We start from the raw sequence: 8,718 nt of genomic DNA, 5'->3' as shown, positions 1-8,718 counted from the left end.
TGTCCTCTGATTGGTTGTAGATTGAACTGAAATGTTATTCTAATCTACCGGTAGACAGAATGTGAAAAGACTCGACAACTGCTGTGAGTTGTGACTGCTGTTATGTTCATAACATATTATTGTATGAATAAGGAGCTGTTTTTATTTCCACTGGAGCAAGGCTACATAGTAATCCATGAAGAGTGTGCTGGAGCAAGACTACTGTGGAGAAAGTGGTCAGAGATAGAAGCCTTACATCAAATGGCAGCTCCCCTCGAACTCTTGATTTCTTTTTCTAGACAGACTCACCTTATTATAGTCGTTGTACAACCCTCTATGGCTGGAACCTCCATACTGAGAAGGAGCAAATGCATGAGGCCTCTGACTGTCTTCTGATTAAAGTCACATTTAGTTAAAAAATAATAATAAATCGATGTCCAGCACACAACCCACGATTGCGCTGTACAAGAACACTCTCCACAAATAACCAAAAAGTAAGCAATTTACGCTATTCATTAGACATAACTGACTGCGACTTTTTAAATTAAATGTGGACTTCCAGAAGGGCTTGCTAGAAAGGGGTATAATTGGCAAGGTCAACTTCGAAAAGCTGAGCTCTGAATATATTTAAGTCTACTCAGTATGGATTCATACTGAAATGTGTGCTTAGCTGCTTTCAGGCCCTCGTCTTCATCAACGACCAGACACGACTATGGGGATTGTTGGGATCAGCAGGATGTACACCTCCATCACATTGGTACCCATTAACCCTGGTAGGAGCAGTCACTGCCCACCAGACAGGTGTGAAAAGGTGAAGAAATCATTGTTAACGAGGATGCCTCAGTGTCCAGCCCCTGTGCTCGTACTTCTTCTCCAAGCCCTGCGTCTATGACCGCCCCTGCTGCCTAAGTTGGCCGTCTTGACCATCTGTCCCACCACGCAGGAACAGGGGACCCTTCGGAGGGAGTGCCAAGCCTCCCAGCTCCAGCCCCACTTGCAGGGCTAGCTCTTGGTTCTGCCCACCACGCCCCTTGCCTGTCAACTGCGCAGTGGGCTCTCCCCCAGCCAGCAGACGGTGGCTCCCCCGCCCTTCCCACGCCAAGCACCTGCATAGCACGGCACAAATCCCAACTCACCACGCCCGTCTCGGGCCCCAGCTTCAGAATCTCAGCAGGCAACTCAGGAGGGGGCTCGTCACAGGAGCAGGCAAAGTGAGCCAGTAGACCATAAAGGCGAGACAGACTGTATGTCCCCACACACCACTGGCGACAGCACAACTGGACGGAATCCGAGTTCCCCTGCACGTCGCCCTGCGCATTCCAGAGCAATAATGTTGGAACCAATCACAGCATTGAGAACATATGCCACCCTGTCTGACTGCTCTCCAGCCTCCTCCTCCCCGGGGAGCTGAGCAACCAGGGACCTGCTTGACTGAGGTGGGGAGAGAGGCTGCGGTTAGCCCATAGCGGTCCAGCACCGACCAAATCTCCTGAGGCCACGCCTCAGTCTACAATATGGGGCCGCTGGGCTTTTAAGTCCAGGGGATCTCAGATTACATCAGACAGAACCAGGGCCACCACCTGTTTCGAAAATGTTAACAGGGATATTGTATTTGACCAAATATGACCACAATATAAAAGTTAATGTGCAAGAAGTTAACATTTTGGGGTGAAAGCTCTATAACGAGCTAGTAGAGTTGGAGACTTATTTGAGCAGGGTGAGCGCAGTGTGCATGTCCGCCTCCCTTCAATAACGAGGGCATGGCGTACAGAGTTAAGCTCCTGAATGGTAGCCCCAACACCAAGCCAGTCAGTGTTTTCTTTGAAGAGAGATGAGTGGGACTGGGGCAGGCAAGAGTGCAGACCCTCCTACACGTGTGTTAAATGTCCAATGCAGCAGAATGTATCTATCAAATCATTTCTGGGTAACAATTAAGTCTTACTGTGATTGTTTTTAATTAAACTAATGCAATAAAATAAAAAATGTGGGGAGAGAAAAAAAAATGTTATTGGCATAGTTTTGGACTATTTCTCATTGGTCTAACTAATTTATTGCACAGTGATGTCACCATCGGTCAAAACAGGTGGACATTTAAGGCAGTCTTTTCAAACAGCTCTTACACTAAATGGGCATTATGCTATTTTCACAATTTAACAGTATTACTCCAACTTCATAGTGTGAAATATGTATAAAATACAGTAAAATCAAGTGTTTGACTACACTGGGCTTCCAAGATATTTATGGACACCCTGTAGCTTCAGTGATTCAAATTAAGTAATAACTATATCGTTTGTTCAACAATTAAATTGTGGTAGTAGTTAGGTATCAATTTACCTGAAATTAGTACAAGCAACAGGTCATTCTGTCAGTGTGCTGGCCAGCCTCTTGATACATTTGGCTGCTCACTGGGCATCAGTATCAGCATCTGGCAGGTTGTGTTTAGCTCCCTCCATCACTGTGATCTGACTTCCATCCTTCAACCATGTCTGGCTGAGGAGAAATTAAAACAGATGAGAGGAGCAATTAATTTACCAACCCATCCCACCCACAAACACTTGTTTGAGTTGCTTACTCTTTCCCATGCTGCTGTAATGTCTCCTTTATCCAAGTGGTCTCCCACAATCCTCTCTGCCTCTGCAGCCATACCTAAAACATTTTTGCCAAAGCCCACAAGGTTATTTGACCATAGGTTGTTTCAAGGTTGTTTCTGAGCGTGAAGCTGTGGCCATTCACTAGGAAGGTGTCCCCTGTACGCTCCAGAACCCGCCGCACCACAATGTCTGGTTGCACACCTGTAGCAAACACCTCCCGTGCCCGCATGTCTGGAAACCGTGGATCCCCTTACCCCCACAAGGGCCAGTAAAGACAAAGGCTGATGCAGGGACAGAACACGAGCCATCAGGCTGTCCTATCAGGGAGAACAAAGCCCAAACTAAGTTTATGGATCACAGGGCCCCCTTTGATGTTTCTGCTGTTGTGATTTTACTGGTCATTTTTGTATGTGCACACCAAAAGACACACCCAATAGATTCCAGATATAGACAAAGGGGCCTAGTAGTTGGCCTTCTCTCCCTTACCTTGAGATGCCCACACATCAGATAACCACATATTCACTCAGCATTTAGTTGACAAGACTCAAGTCATGAGTGAATCCTAGTGAGGTTGCCTACACAGGGTATGGGGAACCTCTGGATTTCCTCTGTGTGAGAGCTGTGTACTTGCAGAGTCAGGATCAGCACTAAGGCAGTGTCGCAAAATCTGGAAAGAGCTCAACTCAAGTTGAATGTGTACCCTCCGTGTAATGATTGACTCAAGCTTGACCATAAGGCAGAAAAAAAGTGAGCAGGCTGTGTTTGTCTTCAGATGATTTTGTGCAATCAGGGACTATACAGGGTCAACCCAACACCAGTGCTGCTCAGTTTGAGCTAATTGGTATAAAATATTGGCTTTGGAATGAGGACAGGGCCACCTGTGCCACCTTGTGGGGTGAATGAGTGGTTAATGTTCAAACCTCTTTCACTTATAACTCTTAACATCAAGATGGGCGAGAATGGTGCAATTGCGGCCTGCAATTTGGGGCATTCCTGCATCTGCAGGAACCCCTCTTTATACATCTATTGATCATTTATTTAAGATGTGGGAGGCGGGGGTGCTCCAGTACAGTAGGTGGCGTTAACGTTGCACAATAACGTTGAATGCCAGCCACCAATAAACCCCACTGAAGAAGGGGCGGGGTGACAATGGTAGCTAGCTAGCCATACGCTGGTAGACAGTGTCCTTCATCCCCGCATGTCGGGCACTATTTTCCTACAGATCTGTTAACGACGGCAAAGGCAGGTGGACCGAAGGACACTGTGTGCTAGCTTAGCCAGCTAGTCCTGTACACAGCAGGTGGGAAGCTACACCAAATCTGTGGCGACACCGTGTGCTAGCTAACTTGCATGCTAGCTAGAAGACGGTATCACTAACTAGCTAGTTAGCTAGCACATGGTGTGTCCCCATCCTCCCACCTGCTGTGCTAGCGACCGGTAGACCGTGTCTTTGCCCCACCCGTCGGACACTGTTTTCCCATAGTTCTGTTAACAAAGGTGAGGGCAGGCGGGGGGAAGGACACTATCAGTGTTGCTCCCGCTAGCTGACAAGGGGTGGGGATTCAAATCAAATCAAATGTATTTATAAAGCATTTTTTTTTACATCATGTCAAAGTGTTTATACAGAAACCCAGCCTAAAACCCCAAACAGCAAGCAATGAGTAAGTAAGATGGCGCCGATAGATAAGATGGAGCCTACAGACATGGCAGCTCTGCTTCTAGCTCCTAAGCAACTATTGTTTTTTTTATGTGTTATTTCTTACATTTATTAGCCCAGGAAATGTTTTGTGTTATTACATACAGCCGGAAATAACTTTTGGATATCAGAGCGACGGTAACTCACCAGCATTACGACCGCCCGCATTACGACGTCCTAGAATACCTTACAATCAAATGCTGACCGTATTACCTCCCAAGAGAATTATTTTCAGTTATAGTCACAGCCGTATATATCCCCCTCAAGCTGATACCACGACGACCCTCAAAGAACTACACTGGACTTTATGGAAACCCCATATCCTGAGGCCGCATTTATTGTAGCTGGGGATTTTAACAAAGGAAATATCAGGAAAATGCTACTGAAGTTCTACCAACACAGTGACTGTAGTTCTCACGCTGGTAAAACATTGGACCACTGCTACACAACTTTTCGAAATGCCTACAAGGCCCTCCCTGCAGCAAATCTGATCGACTCCATTTTGCTTCTCCCCTCCTATAGGCAGAAACTCAAACAGGAAATACCCATGCTAAGGTCTATTCAACGCTGGTTTGACCAATCGGAATCCATCCTTCAAGATTGTTTTGATCACACGGACTGGGATATGTTCCGGGTAGCCTCTGAGAATAACACCGACAAGCCACAGATGTTTTTTCATTTAACCTTTAAGAATAAATTATTATTTACAATGACGGCCTACCCCAGCCAAACCTGGAGGACGCTGGGCCAATTGTGCTTCGCCCTATGGGACTCCCAATCATGGCCGGATGTGATGCAGCCTGGATACAGTGACTGAGTTAATCAGGAAGTGTATAGGAGATGTTGTACCCCATGAAAAAAAAATACCGGGCCTCTAACATAGAAATCAGAATGTTTCAGATTATAATTTACTGAACAATGTGTTGTTTAAATGTACTAACTATAAGCTTCTGCTGCTCTATACTACAATTGTGCAGATTCTAGTTTCCGCCTTCATCCTTTACCTATATTAAAACTATTGCAAAAATGTTTGGTTCCTAATGTTAACCAAAACTGTGTCATGAGATTTAATGCTTTATCATAAATAACTACTCAATTGTTGACTTAAAAAAAATATGGTATTGTAGTCTTGTAGTTTTAATGAAGAAATTACCATGTTTCAGATTAAAGAATGTATTACATTCTTATAAACAAGGCTAACCCTCTTCTGCCCTATACATAATTCCTAAATATATTCCTTAATAACATCCACAAAAAAATGTACAAATCCTGAACTATGTGGACTGCAGGCATAAATGTGGTACCTACAGAGAACAAGCATCTGTTAAACTGAAACTGTAGTGTCGAGACATTACATGGGCATTCCTGAGTAAGTTCAACAGGAGATAAACCATAGCAGATAATACTCAAAACAGTATTTTGCCCATCCCTCTGCAGGCTTGGGTAGAACGGGTTATGTCATTTGTCCTTGTTTATTCCCTGTAAACAAAACTCAGAGGTTACACTGCACCAAGAGCCCAGCGTCGAGCCTTCTTGTGAGGAAACTCATTTCTAATGTCTTTAAAGTAACATTTTTATTGCTATCTGGTTTTCAATTGAAAGGATGGCAAGGCTGTTCAACCTGTCTTGGAACATTGTAGATCTTAGTTCTTTATAGGTTTCAGCTTACTGAAGGCACGTTCACCTCCAGCAACTGTTGTCCTTAGATGTCGCACTTCATTTTCAAATCCATCTGTGAGATCTTTGGAGTACTTGTTTCTCAATTTGTGGCAAGATACACAAATTTGGTTTTGTCATTTTCCTAAATGTAAGTATTGGTGAAAACTCCTCGCGTATAGCTGCACTCGTGTGGAACCGCGTGTCCAAATGACTGATTATACTATCCAGGGCCACATAAAACACTGTGTTGCAAAATCCAGTGACTGACTTCTGTTCATCTGCTATGTCATCTTCAGTCTCATCAGGGAAACGTTTTCTGTTTTTTCTGGCGGCTCCTTTGTTCACCGAGTAGTTCCACCCGTTTAATCTGCCACCGTGGAGGCTTCTGCCAGGAGAGCGTCCCATTGATTATGTAGAGCCTGTATTTCTTCCTGTACTGCCTTAATGTGAGCTGCTTCCATGTCCAGAGAAATATTTCCTGACTGAAGAATTAGGCTTCTATTCTCAATACACTGTGAAACATTTACCCAGAAAGTGAGCAGGAAGATTGCCTTGAAAGACATGAAGTAGCTTTTCAGACCTTTTGCCTCAGATTTGACTTGGTTTGTCAGGCTGCAGGTAGCAAGAAGCATGTCTAGGGCCTTGATGATAGTCGGTAAATGAGTTGCCACTCGTCGGAAAGCAGCAATACGACACACTCCATTGTGTCTGAAAGGCGGTTGAGACAGCAGCCAGTCTTTTCCTTGAGAATGGCCCATCGCTCTGGCCTGTCACTGAACAGATTGTTAAGATGATTCACACAGCCAAAAAAGGTTGATACTTCTTGGCACAACTGTGCTGCATGTACACCACAAGTTGAGTATGTGGCCAGTGGATTCTTTTGCAGTATCTGTACTTGAACTCCCTACACTTTCCCTGACATATTTGCACCATTATCATAGCCTTGACCACGTCAATACCATGCCCTTCCAATGCACTCAAAATCATTTCAGAAATGTCACTGCCTGTCTTTCTAGCAAAGTCTTTAAATTCAAGAAAACATTCAATTATTTCCCATTTACCTGTTCCCTGAACTTTATATTTGTGTACATATCTCACCAATTATACATTTTGCTCAGTATGGTAAATGTCGGGAGTTGCATCACATATAACCGAGTAAGAGGTTGCATTTTCTCTTTCATAAAGTATTGTTTTCAAAACCCTTGGACCACATATTCCAATGAACTCGTTTTGGCTCTCAGGGCTGAGGTAATGAGTCAGTCGTGCTCCTTTCTTTTTGTCCCCGACTTTCTGTAAGTGCTCATGTAATAGCGGGTCATAATTTGACAACAGTTCAAGTAAGCCTACAGTAGGTAATGCCCATTATGCACATCATCAAGATTAAGTGATTTCCCCCCAGAATGGCAGATTCCTAGATGCTATGTACAGTGTCACATCAAATCAAATGTATTTATATAGCCCTTCTTACATGAGCTGATATCTCAAAGTGCTGTACAGAAACCCAGCCTAAAACCCCAAACAGCAAGCAATGCAGGTGTAGAAGCACGGTGGTTAGGAAAAACTCCCTAGAAAGGCCAAAACCTAGGAAGAAACCTAGAGAGGAACCAGGCTATGTGGGGTGGCCAGTCCTCTTCTGGCTGTGCCGGGTGGAGATTATAACAGAACATGGCCAAGATGTTCAAATGTTCATAAATGACCAGCATGGTCAAATAATAATAATCACAGGCAGAACAGTTGAAACTGGAGCAGCAGCACAGCCAGGTGGACTGGGGACAGCAAGGAGTCATCATGCCAGGTAGTCCTGAGCCATGGTCCTAGTGCTCAGGTCCTCCGAGAGAGAGAATTAGAGAGAGCATACTTAAATTCACACAGGACACCGGATAGGACAGGAGAAGTACTCCAGATAACAAACTGACCCTAGCCCCCCGACACAAACTACTGCATCATAAATACTGGAGGCTGAGACAGGAGGGGTCAGGAGACACTGTGGCCCCATCCGATGACACCTCCGGACAGGGCCAAACAGGAAGGATATAACCCCACCCACTTTGCCAAAGCACAGTCCCCACACCACTAGAGGGATATCTTCAACCACCAACTTACCATCCTGAGACAAGGCCGAGTATAGCCCACAAAGATCTCCGCCACAGTACAACCCAAGGGGGGGCCCCAACCCAGACAGGAAGATCTCATCAGTGACTCAACCCACTCAAGTGACGCACCCCTCCTAGGGACGGTATGAAAGAGCCCTAGTAAAGCCAGTGACTCAGCCCCTGTAATAGGGTTAGAGGCAGAGAATCCCAGTGGAAAGAGGGGAACCGGCCAGACAGAGACAGCAAGGGCGGTTCGTTGCTCCAGAGCCTTTCCGTTCACCTTCACACTCCTGGGCCAGACTACACTCAATAATATGACCCACTGAAGAGATGAGTCTTCAGTAAAGACTTAAAGGTTGAGCCCGAGTTTGCGTCTCTCACATGGGTAGGCAGACCATTCCATAAAAATGGAGCTCTATAGGAGAAAGCCCTGCCTCCAGCTGTTTGCTTAGAAATTCTAGGGACAATTAGGAGGCCTGCGTCTTGTGACCGTAGCGTACGTGTAGGTATGTACGGCAGGACCAAATCAGAGAGATGGGTAGGAGCAAGCCCATGTAATGCTTTGTAGGTTAGCAGTAAAACCTTGAAATCAGCCCTTGCCTTGACAGGAAGCCAGTGTAGGGAGGCTAGCACTGGAGTAATATGATCAAATTTTTTGGTTCTAGTCAGGATTCTAGCAGCCGTATTTAGCACTAACTGA

At 45.2% G+C, this 8,718-nt stretch overlaps 1 pseudogene; it reads right to left on the bottom strand.

The window, feature by feature from the left end:
* Positions 1-471: 471 nt before the first annotated feature.
* Positions 472-2,799, bottom strand: LOC109891505 (glycerate kinase-like; annotated as a pseudogene).
* Between the last annotated feature and the right edge of the window lie 5,919 nt (positions 2,800-8,718).

Source organism: Oncorhynchus kisutch, linkage group LG5 (genome assembly GCF_002021735.2).
Source record: "Oncorhynchus kisutch isolate 150728-3 linkage group LG5, Okis_V2, whole genome shotgun sequence".
In the NCBI taxonomy this organism is placed as follows: Eukaryota; Metazoa; Chordata; class Actinopteri; order Salmoniformes; family Salmonidae; genus Oncorhynchus; species Oncorhynchus kisutch.
Note: the sequence above shows the minus strand (reverse complement) of the source record. Positions and strands in the feature narration are given on the sequence as shown.